Source organism: Papilio polytes, unplaced genomic scaffold (assembly GCF_000836215.1).
Source record: "Papilio polytes unplaced genomic scaffold, Ppol_1.0 DF824492.1, whole genome shotgun sequence".
Taxonomy (NCBI): domain Eukaryota; kingdom Metazoa; phylum Arthropoda; class Insecta; order Lepidoptera; family Papilionidae; genus Papilio; species Papilio polytes.
Window position 1 is genome coordinate 144012 of NW_013524712.1, and position 16737 is coordinate 160748.

Below are 16737 nucleotides of genomic sequence, written 5' to 3' on the forward strand. Positions count from 1 at the left end.
TCTAGTATTGATTATAGTGTAGAGAATTTAGCGATGACAGAAATAATAGCGAAATCCAATTCGATTACATACTGTAGTAGTAATAAACATTTACTCACTCTCATTATTTGTTATGGTCATTATTAATTTAAGAAAACAGTGTTTTTTTTATTCATGTTATAACTATGAATCTATCGATTCCAACTATAAGAATAAAAATCGAAAATCGATAAGATTCATGACTGATTACACAACCCATCCCTACTAAATTTGAAGTGAATTGTCAAACTAATCTAAATTATTAAAACAGACTATACTGGTGGTAATTTAAGCCGATTATGACAATTGTATTCTTTGTCGTCAAAGTAAATGAAATGTATACAAGTGTCCACATTACATCTCATTATGTTACATTTATTAATAACGTAATAGTTAAATTATATATTATTTTTAGTAATATAAGTTATTTTATTTCAAATAAAGATTTCGTTCAAGGAATGAAAATGTCTAGTCAATATTATTTTACGTCAGTATTTGTAGACACCGTAAAATTGTTAATACCGTTTATTTGTAATGTTACTAGCGAATTTGTTTCAAAACATATGTAGACAATTTTACGGTGGTATATGTATATAGCAGGGATTGGGGATCCTGTGGGATTTAAAAATATGGCATCCCTAAGGGATTTCTAGACTTCTAGACTTCTAGACAATTAACTATTGATGTAACAATATACAATGTGTAAAATATCGTTGTTTTATTTCATACTAGCTGTTCCCGTGCGGCTTCATCCGCATAAAATTATGAAAATTTTATTTTATTCTTTACATTTGTCAAATTATCAATAGCAAATGTCAAAATGACATGACATGACAAACCTTAGCAATCTTGCTTCCTTGATGTTAGCAGCAACTTATGGTCTCTTTCCCACATTAGGATTTTATCCAAAATACCCCCTAAGTTTAACGGCGTGAAAAGATATAGCTTAAAGCGTGACGTAAGTGTAGGGCTTTTTATTAAAGAAAGAATTATTCAAAGATATGATGTAATTGCTGACATCTTAGGTAACATAGAAGTGTGTGTATACGCTTTATTATAATATATAGATTTCATATATTCCTCAATTCTATTGTTTATTTAAACTCTGAACTAATATAAAAAAGCGTATACACACTTCTTTGTTACCTAAGATGTCAGCAATTACAGCATATTTTTGAATAATCCCTTCTTTAATAAAAAGCCCAACACTTACGACACGTTTTTGGTCATATAGTTTCACGCTATTAAACTAGGGGAGTAAATAAAAAGGAAAAAACCTTTATATGGTAAAGGGGCCATAACAAAAATCGCATTTAAAAAAATTGTCTGTGTGTCTGTCTGTCTGTCCGCAAGCCGCGTTAGTTCCGGCTAATATCCGAAACAGCTGGGCCTATTACGACCGGACTTTCACTGGAGGGTAGCTGACATAAACGAGCATAGGCTACTTTTATACCTTCATACTAGCTTTCGCCCGCGACTCCGTCCACGCGGAGTTAAAAAACTGAGTACCCTATGTGTTCTTTCAGACTATCCTCTACATCTATTTCAAATTTCATCGAAATCCGTTCAGCCGTTTAGGTTACAAACTCTAACATCCATCCATCTAAACTTACGCATTTATATTAGTACGAGCTGTTGCCCGCGACTTCGTCCGCGTGGTATTAGAAAACATACAAACTATATAAATTACAAAAAGTTACGTATCCCTCGGGAACCGGACATTTCTCGGGGATGAAGCTTATCCCATGTGTACTCTATACTTTGTTTTATATCTGTGCCAAATTTCAATAAGATATGTTGAACCGTTGCAGAATGATCGAGTAAACATTAAAAAACTAAATTAATGAATCCCACGGGAACCGTAACTATTCCCGGGATATAAAGTAGCCTATGTGTTCTTCCAGACTATGCTATAAACCTGTGCCAAATTTCATGGAGATCCGTCCAGCCGTTTAGGCTACAAACGCTAACAAACATCATTAGTAAGATAATTGCGTTGACGATGTCGCGGGTAACAACTAGTGCATAAATAAGAAAAGTCTTGATTTTATTATGCATTTATATATACATTTCCTGCAAATGTGTTAATACCACACGATATCCAGAACTCCAAGGCAGTTTGGGGATGAGACTGTATTTGACTTTGAATCTACGTCGACTCCAGTCCACGCCCACACCTATACTGGGATAACAAAAACAGCTGGAGAGAATACCTGAAACAAATTACAAAGAGTTATTTTTTAATTACCAAATTTAAAATTGCCGGAAATGAAAATTTAGATTTAACATCTTTTTTTTTATAACATAAGGTGGCAAAGGAGCAAGCGGCCACCTGAGTCCGCCAAAACGGCGAAGCGACTGCCCATAGATATAGCAACTGCAGATGCGTTGCCTACCCTTATCCGACGGAGGAGGAGACGAATATAAAGAGGATATTTCCCCTTCCTATGCATCTCCTCTACCATCAAATATACTTCCTATTGCCAACCTCTCCTTACAAGAAAAGGGCGGTAAAGAGAAAGGGACTTAAATCAGGCCACCGGCACCACACTCATCAGACGAAACACGGAATTGTTTCCATTTCACGCCTGTCTTCTGTGTGGTCGTGGTATTACACCGGGCGTGTCCTGCAGTGCTAAGATGTTAAAGCGGGCACTACCACTGGCAATCTTTGACTGAACTACCTCACAACCGTTGTGATTGTCGATTGTTTCGCAGCCAACTGTTTAGTTGCACAACTAATCGAGTAGTGTACCTTCATATGAGCTAGGAATCAAAGCGAGACTAAACAGTTATGCGATAGTTTAGTCAAGTGTGACTCTCCAATACTAATATTATAAAGAGGAAAGATTTGTATTTTTGTATTTATTGTGATAACTCAATAACTACTGGGCCGATTTTAAAAATTCTTTCACCGTTAGAAAGGTAATTTATCTGTGAGTAACATAGGCTATATTTTTTAAATTCACGCGGTCAAAGTCGCGAGCAACAACTAGTATTAAATAAACGTACCAATTAATAGTAAAATTATCACTTTATTCATACTTCAATTTCTTCTCAAAACTGAAGATAAACTGTTACTTATCGAATACTGTTTTGTAAATGTTATTAGAAACATTTGATGGTTCGAATTGATTAAACCTTTTGTATTACGCATTAATTCGATTTTCCACTTTATCGAGATGTTTTAAATTATTTTTCACTAACTGTTCTCGTGCGTCTTCATCTATACAAAGAGGAAAGATTTGTATTTTTCTATGTATTCGAACTCTAAAACTACTGGGTCGATTTTAAAAATACATCATTGAAAAGTTACGTTATCAGTGAGTAACGCTATATTTTTTTATAACTAAATAGTGTTACAAAATAATATGTAAAGATTTAGTTATTTAACGACATCTATTGGCAATTAATTTAATTACATTGTTGACACTTCTTTGAAACATTTTATACTCACTAACGCCATCTATTGATAGATGCTCGAAACATGTAAGTTTTATTAACTGTGTGTTTAAAATAATTGCCAATAGATGTCACTATCTAATATTTAAATGTTTATATTTTATTCTGTAAAATGTTTAGTCTGGAATAAAACATAGGCGACTTACTAAGTTTTTTTATAAATCTGCACGGACGGATACGCGGGTTAGATCAGAATTTGCTTCACCAGCACACAAAATGATGAAATAAATAATGTTTGTTATTTATTCAAATTTAAATTTATTTAATACAAGTGTATATAAAAAAAAAATGTTATTTTTCCACTATACATAACATGTTCTTTTCTCTATTTTTGAACAACTAACTAAACATCGAACATATGTCATATCCTAGACAGCCAGTCTTATACTGCAACCTCTACATAAAGTAGGTTTCATTTACAACAGGGTTAAAACAAGTGTGTAAAAGATAAATTTCATTTCATTTTTAATTACTATATTATATATCTATACCAAGAGCGTCGGTGGCTCAGTGGTTTGAACACTTGACTTGTAATCTACAGGTCTTGGGTTCGAATCCCGCCATGTACCAATGTGATTTTCGATTTTTCGATTTTCATATGTACATAATTTACCCGACGTTCTTACGGTGAAGGAAAACATCGTGATGCCTGCACATATCGGCGAAGATATTCAAAGATATGTGTGACGTCAACCAACCCGCACTTGGCTAGCGTGGTTGACTATGGCCTAGTCACCCCTTATTAGGGTAGGCTCCGAGCCCTTCGGTGGGGACGTATAGTGAGCTGATGATGATGATGATGGTGATACCAATATTATAAAAGAGGAAAGATTTGTATTTTCGTATGTATTTAATTCACTGAAAAACTACTGGGTAGATTTTAAAAATTTCACCGTTAAAAAGCTACGCTGTCAGTGAGTAACATTGACTATGTTACATACAATTTTTTAATTACACGCGGACGGAGTCACGGGCGAAAGCTATTGTATTATAAACCTTAAATATTAAAGCTGCTTCAAAATCCGTTGCGTAATTTTAAAGTTTGACAATGGTAGTGCCCGCTTTAACATGTTAGCACTGCAGGGCACGCCCCCAGTAATACCACGACCACACAGACAGGCGTGAAATGGAAGCAATTCCGTGTTTCGTCTGATGAGTGTGGTGCCGGGGGCCTCATTTAAGTCCCAGTCTATTTACCATGCTTTTCTTATGGACAGGATGGGAACAGGAAGTGGATTTGACGGTGGGGGAGATGCATAGGAAGGGGAAATGTCCTCTTTTTTGCATCTCCTCCTCCATCGGATAAGGGTAGGCAACGCATCTGCAATTTCGGATGTCTATGGGCAGTCGCTTCGCCATTTTGGCGGATTCAGGTGGCCGCTTGCTCGTTTGCCACCTTATGATATTAAAAAAAGATGTATGCATACATACAGACAGCTGGAAGCGACTTTGTTCTATACTATATAGTAATGTGGTTAACGGACGCTAGCTAGAATAACTTAGATCTAAGTTGAACGTTACCGCTAACAGGTATTAGATAACTTTACTAACTTAAATGGCTTCTTAACTTATACAAGTTACTATTAAACTTGTTGAAAAAACATCTTTAGGATTGATATGACTTTAAGTTTTCAATCTAAGTAGTTAATATATGAAATTATATTATTTATTTACTAGTTTACGTCCACGACTCCGTCCGCGTGGAAATGTAACAAAACCAAGTAGCCTATGTGTTATTCCAGACTATCCTCTACATCTATACCAAATTTCATTGAGATCCGTTCAGCAGTTTAGGCTACAAACTCTAACAAACATCCATCTAAACTTTCACATTTATCATACTTCATACTAATGTTATAAATGTAGAGGATATAGAGGTATAGATGTAGAGGATAGTCTGGAAGAACATATAGGCTATTTGGTTTTGTTCTTTTTAATACCATGCGGACGGGATCGCGGGCGAAAGCTAATAATATTCCAAAGTAAGAGTTTTATGGGACAGATAACTATACTATTATAATAAAGCGTAAACACACCCTTCTTTGTTGTCTAAGATGTCAGCAATTACAACATATTTTTGCATAATTATTTTTTTAATAAAAAGCCCTACACTTACGTCACGCTTTAGACTAATTTTCACGCCATATTTATACAAAAACCTAATGTGGGAAAGAGACCATAAGTTGCTGCCAACATCGAGAAAACCAACCAACCGACCATGGCAACCTTCCATGGTTTGTCATCATGTCATTTTGACATTTGCAATTGATTATTTGACACATGTAAACAATAAAATATAATTTTATGCGGATGAAGTCGCAGGGGAACAGCTAGCAGATAGATAAAGGGAAATATATTTTTCGCCTTTGACGCTGTATTGTTTAGTAAAAAGGCTTTTCTCCGAACTCGAAGCTGATGAAATATAACTAACTGTCTGCGACAGCGACTGAAATAATACGATCGTTTGCTTTAACGTTGTGCTGTTTTTGAATTTTTTTATAGTTTTAATATTCCCTTTTTATTTTCCTTCAGTTAGACTTACTAACGCTAGTAAATTTTCTAATTATATTCCTTCTCCTACTAGGGTCATCACCGGATCGTCCTCTCTGTTATAGCATATGTCATATCAGTCACTTCATCACCTTTTACACAAAACATCTCTTTCTGTCTACCTCTACCGGTGTAGAGCAAAAGCTAGTTTAAGTTTAAAATACTAGTTTCACCCGCGACTCCGTCCGCGTTATTATCTATACTTCTATACTATTATAATAAAGCGTAAACACACACTTCTTTGTTGCCTAAGATGTCAGCAATTACAGCATATTTTTGCTTAATTATTTTTCTAATAAAAAGCCCTACACTAACTTCATGCTTTAGGCTTTATTTTCACGCTATTAAATTTAGTTGGTAAATAAATTGGATAAAACTCATAATGTGGGAAAGAGACCATAAGTTGCTGCCAACATCAAGGAAGCAAGATTGCCATGAATTGTCACATGTCATGTCATTTTGACATTTGCAATTGATAAATTGACCAATGCAAACGATAAAGTGAAGTTTTTATAATTACCTGCGGATGAAGCCGCATGGGAACAGCTAGTATAATAATGTAACACACTAGCTGTTCGCGTGCGGTTTCATCCGCATGAAATTATAAATTCATTGTTTGCATTTGTCAAATAGTCAATAGCAAATGTCAAAATACCAATTACCTTACTATGGCAATCTTGATTCCTTGATGTTGGCAGCAACTTATGTTCTCTTTCCCACATTAGGAATTTTATCCAAAATTGTTCCCTAAGTTTAATGGTGTGAAAATATATAGCCTAAAACGTGACGTAAGTGTAGGGCTTTTTATTAAAAAAAGAATTATTCAAAAATATGGTGTAATTGCTGACATCTTAGGCAACAAAGAAGTGTGTGTTTACGCTTTATTATAATAGTATAGATAGCATAATATTACTCACTGACAATCTTTTTAATGGGGAAAGAATTTTTGAAATCGGCCCAGTAGTTTTTGAGTTATTTCATTACAAAGTTTTCCTCTTTATAATATTAGTATAGGTTAGTACGGTTCCAATCAGGAATTTCACATAAATAAAATCCTTCCGATACATAACTCTCATTCGGTTTTAGTCACTTTTGTGTTCCGTAGGAAGTTACCAATATGTCAGAGATAAGATCTTTCAATTTGGAAATGTAATTTCAAAGACAGAGAGCGCACAGACTTGACCAAACGATTTTACTGTTCTGCGATTGTCGATTGTGTCGCAGTCAACTGTTTAGTTGCACTAAAAATCGAGTAGTATACTTACATATAACATTAAGAATGAAAGCGAGATAAATACAAAAATCCAAAAAAACAAATCTATCCTCTTTATAATTTTAACAGTGGTAGTGCCCACTTTAACGTCTTAGCACTGCAGGGCACGCCCGGTGTAATACCACGACCACACAGAAGACACGCGTGAAATGGAAGCAATTCCGTGTTTTGTCTGATGAGTGTGGTGCCGGAGGCCTAATTTAAGTCCCTTTCTCTTTACTACCCTTTTCTTATTAGAAGAGGATCAAACGGGAAGTGGATTTGACGGTAGAGGAGATGCATAGGAAGGGGAAATATCCTTTTTATGTGTGTCTCCTCCTCCGTCGGTAGGCAACGCATCTGCAATTGCGGATGTCTATGGGCAGTCGTTTCGCCACTTTGGCGGATTCAGGTGGCCGCTTGCTCGTTTGCCATCTTATGTTATAAAAAAAATAATAATATTAGTATAAATTTCACTAAGATAAGATAACATTTAAAATACATCCCCGTACACTTTAGTATGAAGTTGCCGGAATTTCATTAAGCCATGTTACAGTTCCGTTTTACGAGAATAATAAACGTGCTCATTCGTATAATTATTTTAATCAAATGTACCGAATGTTTTCTCTTTACGACTGTACATTTTGTAATGTTTTTAACAGCTGTCATTTTTAATAATCTATACTATTATAATAAAGCGTAAACACATTTCTTTGTTGCCTAAGATGTCAGCAATTACAGCATATTTTTGAATTACTCCTTTTTTAATAAAAAGCCCTACACTTATGTCACGCTTTAGGCTATATATTTTAACGCCATTGAACTTATGAGGTAAAAATTTTGGTATAAAAACCCTAATGTGGGAAAGAGACCATAAGTTGCTGCCATCAAGGTAGCAAGATTGTCAAGGATTGTAATGTCATGTCATTTTGACAAATGTAAACAATAAAATAAAATTTTCATATTTTCATGCGAATGAGTCCACACGGGAACAGTTAATCATAAAATAAATGGAAACTTCAGAAACCGAGCATAAGGCTGACATTATTACGTCTTTCGTTATAAATGAATAATTGCGGTACCTTGAGGGGATCGGAAATTAATTCTTGAAGTGATTTAAGGGTAGATGGGTGGTATCATGAAATATAGTACGGCCTGACCTCACACGACCACTACGAAATTAAAAACAAAACCGACTTCCAAACAAAATACACTAAAACAATATATTCTCAAAAAAACAGTACACTAAAAAGTAACGAAATAATTACTTGAAAATAGTAAACCTACCTTATTGTAACTGTTATGTCTATATTGTACAATTATTATTACTTTGAAGTCGGTGTCAGTCAATGTAGATTCATTACTTAATTGTTACTATACTTTCAATTGTCAATTGTTATGGTAAAAATGTGGAAACCCTTACGTAGAAATATCACTGCATACCTTGGCTGACACCGACATCAAAGTAATAACAATTGTAAAATATAGACTTTCGGATAAAAAATGAATTATCAAAATCGGTCCACTAGCGGCGGAGTTATGCCGTGACAAACATTAAAAAAAAAACATACAGACGAATTGAGTACCTCCTTCTTTTGGGAAGTCGGTCAAAAAACAAAGAATTGCTGATTGAAGACATGACGGTCGCTAGTTAACGATATGAGGTGAGATTGATTCAAGATGGGGGGATGATCAAGGGTTAATAATATTATTTTATTCCAAAGATAATGCTTTTATAAAACACGTAATTTTTTGAATTATCTAGTCTGTGGCGTTTTAAGGAACTTTAGTATCTATCTTCTATACTATTATAATAAAGCGTAAACACACACTTCTTTGTTGCCCAAGATGTCAGCAATTACACCATATTTTTGAATAATTCTTTCTTTAATAAAAAGCCCTACACTTACGTCACGCTTTAGGCTATATATTTTCACGCATTTAAACTCAGGGGGTAAATATTTTGGATAAAAACCTTAACGTGGGAAAGAGACCATAAGTTGCTGCCAACATCAAGGAAGCAAGATTGCCAAGGTTTGTAATGTCATGTCATTTTGACAAATGTAAACAATAAAATAAAATTTTCATAATTTCATGCAGATGAAGCCGCACGGGAACAGCTAGTTATAATTAAATTTATATGAAGCTTTAGATTGCGCTCAAAAGTGACTAAACTATAGCACAACTGCTTAGTCTCGCTTTGATTCCTAGCTTATATAGAAGTACAATACTCGATTTTTAGTGCAACTATACAGTTGACTGCGAAACAATCGACAATCATAGTTGATTTCTTTTTATAATATAAGTTGGCAAACGACCAAGCGGCCTGAATCCACCGAAATGGAAAGCGACCGCTGCATAAACATCCGCAATTGCAGCGTTGCCTACCCTTCATTGACAGAGACGCACATAAAGATGACATTTCCCCTTCCTATGCGTCTCCTCCACCGTCAAATCCACTTTTCCTTCCCATCCTTACCTCTTAAGAAAAAAGTGAAAAGGGAAAGATACTAAAATTAGGCCAACGGCACCACACTCATCAGACGAAACGCGGAATTGCTTCCACATCACGACTGTTTTCTGTGTGGTCGTGGTATTACACCGGGCGAGCGGGCCTATTCGTGCGAAGTTGTTAAAGCGGGCTCTACCACTGTTAAAAGAATTAAAAAATTTAGAAGTTAAATTGCATTTTAATGCTTTTGTAAGTTCTGGACGTTTTCCCTTAGTATTGCCAACTTTCGTACTTATTTCAAAGGATCCATTGTTAGAATTATACGGGTTGGGAATTAAAAAAGTTCTTTATTCGAAAAACATTTATTTTAAAACAATAAAAATGTTTTTTAAAGCCAGTTTTTTGTTTCTTTTCAAACATTTTTTTTGCTTGTTCATACTAGTAACTAAAGCGTATTTCGATTTATTTATTATAATGAAATATAGCCTATGTTACTCACAGATAAATTACCTTTCTAATGGTGAAAGAATTTTAAAATCGGTCCAGTAGTTTTAACGTGAATATCTTTATAATTTGAGTATAGATAATCTATAATAATATGATTTTTTTAATATATCATAAGGTGGCAAACGAGCAAGCACCTGAATCCGCCAATATGGCGAAGCGACCGCTGCCCATAGACATTGGCAATTGCAGATGCCTACCCTTGATTGACGAAGGAAACGCACATAAAGAGGACATTTCCCTTTCCATTGCGTCTCCTTCAGCGTCAAGTCTACGTTCCCTTCCCATCCTTATCTTATAAGGAAAACGGCGGAGAAAAAAGGGACTAAAGTTGGGACTTTTGTATATAACTCAAAAACTACTGGGTTGATTTTAAAAATTCTTTCACCATTAAAAAGCTATCTTATCACTCGGATAGGTATTTTTATTTTATTTTTAATGCCACAAGGAAGTCGCCAGCAACAAGTTTTTTATAATTGTAGCGTTTAAACCTTTTTTTTCGCGGTGGAAATCTTAATAAAGATGCCTTGTTTCCGGGTTGGAATATGGTTATGTAGGGTTTTACCTCCTAAAACCCCCTCGGTGGCCATCCTCTAGTGATACAGGTGGGGTTTCTGGACCTCCGGTGGAACGCACCGGTGCCCTAAAAAATCCCGCCTGCCCGTTAAAACCTAGAACACTTAAATCCTATCTTACTTAGCAATAACATGTAAAATAGAATTAAACTTAAGTTGAAGTCTTACTTAAGTTAGATTACGGTTAAATGCTGTCAAAGTTTGTGTTTAAATTGGAATTAAATGAAGCAAAGTTTACAAGCATATTTATTTGAATCACTACATAGAATACAAGCTATCGCCCACGAATTCAGCCGCGCGGAATTAAAAAAAGTGCGAGCACATCTTTAACTAAATTATCGCACAACTGTGATTGTCAATTGTTTCGCAGCCAACTGTTTAGTTGCACTAAAATTGAGTAGTGTACCTCCATATAGGAATTAAAGCGTGACTAAACAGTTGTGTGATGGTTTAGTCAACGGTGTTAGGTTATTAGTAAGACTATGTGGTCTTCTAAAATGTGCTCTACATTACAGCAGTTAAAGCTTTAACAGTGGTAGTGCCCGCTTTAACATCTTAGCACTGCAAGGCTCTCAGCAAAACCACGACCACATAGACAGGCGTGAAATGGAACCAATGCCGTGTTTCGTCTGATGAGTGTGGTGCCGGAGGCCTAATTTAAGTCCCTTTCTCTTTACCACCCTTTTCTTATGAGAGGATGGGAAGGGGAAGTGGATTAGACGATGCAGGAGGTGCATAGTAAGAGGAAATATCCTCTTTATGTGCGTCTCCTCCTCTGTAGTTGTCTCTGCAATTGCAGATGTCTATGGGCAGCGGTCACTTCGCAATTTTGGCGGATTCAGGTGGCCGCTTGCTCGTTTGTCATCTTATGTTATAAAAAAAAAAAGCTACAAACTCTAACAAACATCCATCTAAACTTTCGCATTTATAATATTAGTATTTTAAATTCTAACCTAGGATGTTAAAACTACGAGGATATCTGTTAATTAGTGAAATTAAATTATAAACTCATCCAAAGAAAATGTTTCTTTTTAAATGAATTATTAAAAAGCGAGCAGACGTCGAAAAGTTGAAATTGTGAAGAACTTTGAGGTTGTTTTTTTAAATATAATTTACTTCATTAAAATGTTTCAAAAGAGCTGTCTTTTGCACGTTTACATTTTTAATTAAAATAACAACTTTGTGTATCTTTCTATCGTTTATCTCTTGTAATTTAGAGCGCACATTTTGACTGAACTATCGCACGACGGTTGTGATTGTCGATTGTTTCGCAGCCAACTGTTTATTTGCACAACTAAACATCGAGTAGTGTGCGCACCTCACATCATCATCATCATCATCACCATGTAGATGGCTGGCATTCCACAATCGTGCGGTTTTCGCGGAACTTTCTGCTTCGCACAGCCGTGTTATGAAACTGTCTATCTTCGGCATTATTTGCAAAACAATAAAACTTAGGGTCCTTCAAAAAGCGAGCCTATTTTCTCAAAGGCCGGCAACGCCTCTGTAGTTTCTCTGGTGTTGCGGATGTCTATGGGCGTCGTTGACCACCTCGATATTCCCGCCGCTCGTTTGGCCTCTTTTATTATAAAACTAGCTGTTCCCGTGCGACTTCATCCGCATGAAATTATGAAAATCTTATTTTATTGTTTACATTTGTCAAATTATCAATAGCAAATGTCAAAATGACATGACATGACAAACCTTAGCAATCTTTCTTGATGTTGGCAGCAACTTATGTATTCTTTTCCACATTAGAGTTTTTATCCAAAATAATTACCGCCTAAGTTTAATGGCGTGAAAATATATAGCCTAAAGCGTGAAGTGTAGGGCTTTTTATTAAAAAAAGGAATTATTCAAAAATATGCTGTGATTGCTGACATCTTAGGCAACAAAGAAGTGTGTGTTTACGCTTTATTATAATAGTATAGAAGTATAGATAAAATCTAAATGAGAAAACAGTTGTGCGAAAGTTTTGTCAATGGTGTGCACACGCTCTTAAGTTTAGGAGTTAACTTACTTAATACACAATTGAAACTCCGATATAATTTTAACATTGTTTATTAAACATTTACTAATGATTCTTTACAAACAAAAACAGTTTTTCAATTTTTTTCACTTCAAACATTAGCGTTTTATACACTTTTATTACTGTTACTCTTATTTGTACCTCTTTCTTCTTTCCATCGTTCAGTATGCTTCAAATCGAGCCAAATTAAAATCTTCTGCGTATAAAAACAGGAACCATGTCTCTGAAATATAAAAAGTATATAATTCTAATCGGTTAAAAACAAAAATGTATACGGCCGTTGTAAGTTTTGAATGTACAATTTTAAGAAACATCTACCATACTAAAGAAATATGAACATTGTTTTACCTCACATCAATCATTTAGGTCTTTAAAAACAAGAAAAGATAGCAAAAACTTACCTTTGTAGTTAGTTTTCGATTTTTATACCAAACTATTACAAAAGGAAATAAATCGTAGCTAAAATATATACGGTTTAATACAAACTTTTTGCTTTTCACTTTGACAGCTGATGTATCATAGATTAAAACATTTTTGACACATCTGACAGATGCATTAAAAGTTGCACAATTATTCCGTTTTGGCGTTACTATCGCATTAAATATTGTGCAACGAGTATTAGATGAAAAAGTTTTATTTTATTATTTATTATTAGACTTCGTCCACGTGGTATTAGAAAACATACGAATTACCATATATATGATAAATAACAAAATGCTACGTACATATTCGTCGGAAGCCGGACATTTCTCGGGGATGAATTTTATTCCATGTGTACTCCATTTTTTGTTTTATATCTGTGCCAAATTTCAATAAGATTTGAACCGTTGCAGAATGAACGAGTAAACATAAAAAAAACTAAATCAATGAATCCCACGGGAACCGTAACTATTCCCGGGATAAAAAGTAGCCTATGTGTTCTTCCAGACTATGCTTCAACCTGTGCCAAATTTCATGAAAATCCATTCAGCCGTTTAGGCTACAAACGCTAACAAACATCCATCCATCCATCGTAACTTTCGCATTTATAATATTCGTTAGATAAATAATAAAGTAAAACCTTTCCATTCAAGGCATACCAAGGGATGCGTAGTTTTTGGTTTTTCATATTTTTTTTTCTCTGAGGACGAAGTCGCAACAGTTTTTGACCGACTTCCTAAAAGAAGGAGGTACTCAATTCGTCCATATATTTTTTTTTAATTTTTTTTTGTGTGTTACGGCATAACACCGCCGCTAGTGGACCGATTTTGATAATTCTTTTTTATCCGAAAGGTAATGCAGGTGGGTCCCATTTTTTGTTTGATTTTTGGAGTCAAAGACTACGACGTAGTTAAATAGTTTTTATAAATAATATACACATTATTTTTATACCAATTTTATTCACATTTTACAACAAATTACTTATCATTATTGTAAAAATTATTCACTACACAAAGAACTTCCGTTATCTTTGTTCAAATCGGTTAAATTCTCGATTATTTCCTCAACATCACTCTTCTTTGGTACAATTTTACTAAACAAATAAATCCTTTTGTCTCCACTAGTTTCAAAATATATTAAATAATTATCGTTGATTTTACTTAAGAGATCTCGTGCTTTATTATAATTGCATAGACAACCATCTTTCAGAGAAACGTATAAATCTCCAATGTCTCTAAAAATGTCGACTAAAATTAAATACCTCTGTGACGTCACTTCTTGTATAATCAACGCCAAATTCGGTATCGTTCGAGCACATTCACATGTTATAGGTAAATCAAATGAACTGTTCACTTTAGAAAAGGTTACCTCCATACATCCTTTAGGTATGTTATCCAATTTTGGCCAAATATGAACTAAATTGTAGACACCGTAGATATCTTTTGCTAACGGATTATTAATATGCTCCCCTTGTACTGATACTAAAATAAATAATAAAAGAAACATTTTATACGTCTTTTCTTTGTTAATTTATAAATACAAATGAGACATGACATTTTGTCTTATCTCTAGTTTCTCTGGAAATAACCTTTCCACACACAAGGTCATATTATTATTACGAGCGTGCGGGATTGAGTCAAAACGCCTTGGAAATTTCTGCGTTAATTTATTCGCGACTTACGATAACAGGGATTCACTGCACCCACAAGTCCGTTAAGACTACACGATGCACGCAAACACAGAATCACTAACTCGGCGCACTTTACAGAACAACGCGGTCACTTAATCTTCTTCGTAATTCGCTCAGGACTTCTTCACAGTTCACTTTCCACCGTATCACTCCCCGTGTCACGACTGACTCCCCTTTTATACCCTGAATTTCGATCTTCTTTTTGTTATTCATTTGTCATTTTATTCCAGAACTTTCTCGATAGTCCGAATTACATAAATTTCATAATAGAACACTCTCGAAGCCGTTTCGAATGTTCGAGACATCTTTTCGCGAACATTTTCGCTGCTCGCGGCGATCGAACATTCTGGAAACAGCTCGATTATTCCTCGAATATGATTTTCGTTACTCATCAATAGATGACGTCGCGACATTATTAAGAGGAAAGATTTGTATTTAAATATACATTAAGATAATTTAAAAACTACTGGACCGATTTTAAAAATGCTTTCACTATTAGAAAGGTAATTTATCTGTGAGTAACATAGGGTATGTATTTTTAACGCAGGCGAAGTCGCGAGCAACAACTGTCACATATAAATCTCGAAAAACTATCTATCTGTCAGGAAATAAATTGATTACAAGCAAACCTTTTTCATGTTTTTTAAATAAAACGCAACGTGTTAAAAACAGTATGTGTGAATTTTTTTATTAATCTATTTTTTATCTCTCACAATGCTATATACCATCTTAATTATAGTTTTAATGTTGTTATTAAGTCTAAAAATACGTTTTTAAGTAGTATTAGTAGAGTCAATGAAATTACCAAAAGCTACCAAAAATTACCGAATCCTACCAAAAGTTACCAAAAGCTACCAAAAATTACCAAATCCTACCGAAAGCTACCGAAAGCTACCAAAACCTACTAAGACGATAACGTAACTAAATAGACATTAATCTACCATTTCAACTTTTTAATCATCGCTACCAATTCAAATTAAATGTCGTTTAATTTTTGCGGATTACCTTTTGCCGGGATTTCTTTTGGTTTTATTAACTGAATATTTGCTTTCTTTAAGTAAAAGGAAATTCTCTTATTATTTTATTAATTAAACCTACCATTTTATTTACAGATTAAATATCACGTTAATTTTGACCGAATTAAACAGACGTTCAAATAATTCGCTTCTCATATTAAGAGCACACCTTTGACCAAACTATCGCACAACTGTAATCTCGCTTTAATACCTAAAGATCATATGGAGGTACACTACTCGAGTTGTGCAACTAAACAGTTGACTGCGAAACAATCTACAATCGCACAGTTGTGTGATATTTTAGTCAAAGAAGGCTTCTTAAAATAATGTCCTTTTAAACGTCATATTATGGTCACATTATCTTCCATACTAATATTATAAAGAGGAAAGATTTGTATTTTTGTATGTATTGAAATAACTCAAAAACTACTGGGCCGATTTTAAAAATTCTCTCACCGTTAGAAAGGTAATTTATCTGTGAGTAACATAGGCTATTTTTTAATTTCACGCGGGCGAGGTCGCGTGCAACAGCTAGTATATTATTAATGCATAAGATTAGTTAGTTTGTATCCTAAACTGGACGGATCTCGATGATTGTCATAGTCTGGAACACATGGGATACTAAGGGCCTATCCTACCACTGGCTGATAGAAGTTCAGATAGCTTATGACGTCACTGTCAGATAAGGTAACAAAATCCGATATTTAAATCACCTATTTTACATGTTGGATTGTTATCAGATAATATACACTTTCAGATAGGCGGTTAA

The 16737-nt window shown here is 34.6% G+C and overlaps 1 long non-coding RNA gene across 1 annotated transcript; it reads right to left on the reverse strand.

Moving 5' to 3' along the window:
* Positions 1–12861: 12861 nt before the first annotated feature.
* On the reverse strand, positions 12862–13349 carry LOC106106886. Its single transcript, XR_001225830.1, has 2 exons — positions 13244–13349; positions 12862–13065 (listed from the first exon to the last, which is right to left on the reverse strand). It is a non-coding gene; the product is annotated as an uncharacterized LOC106106886 (long non-coding RNA).
* Positions 13350–16737: the final 3388 nt, after the last annotated feature.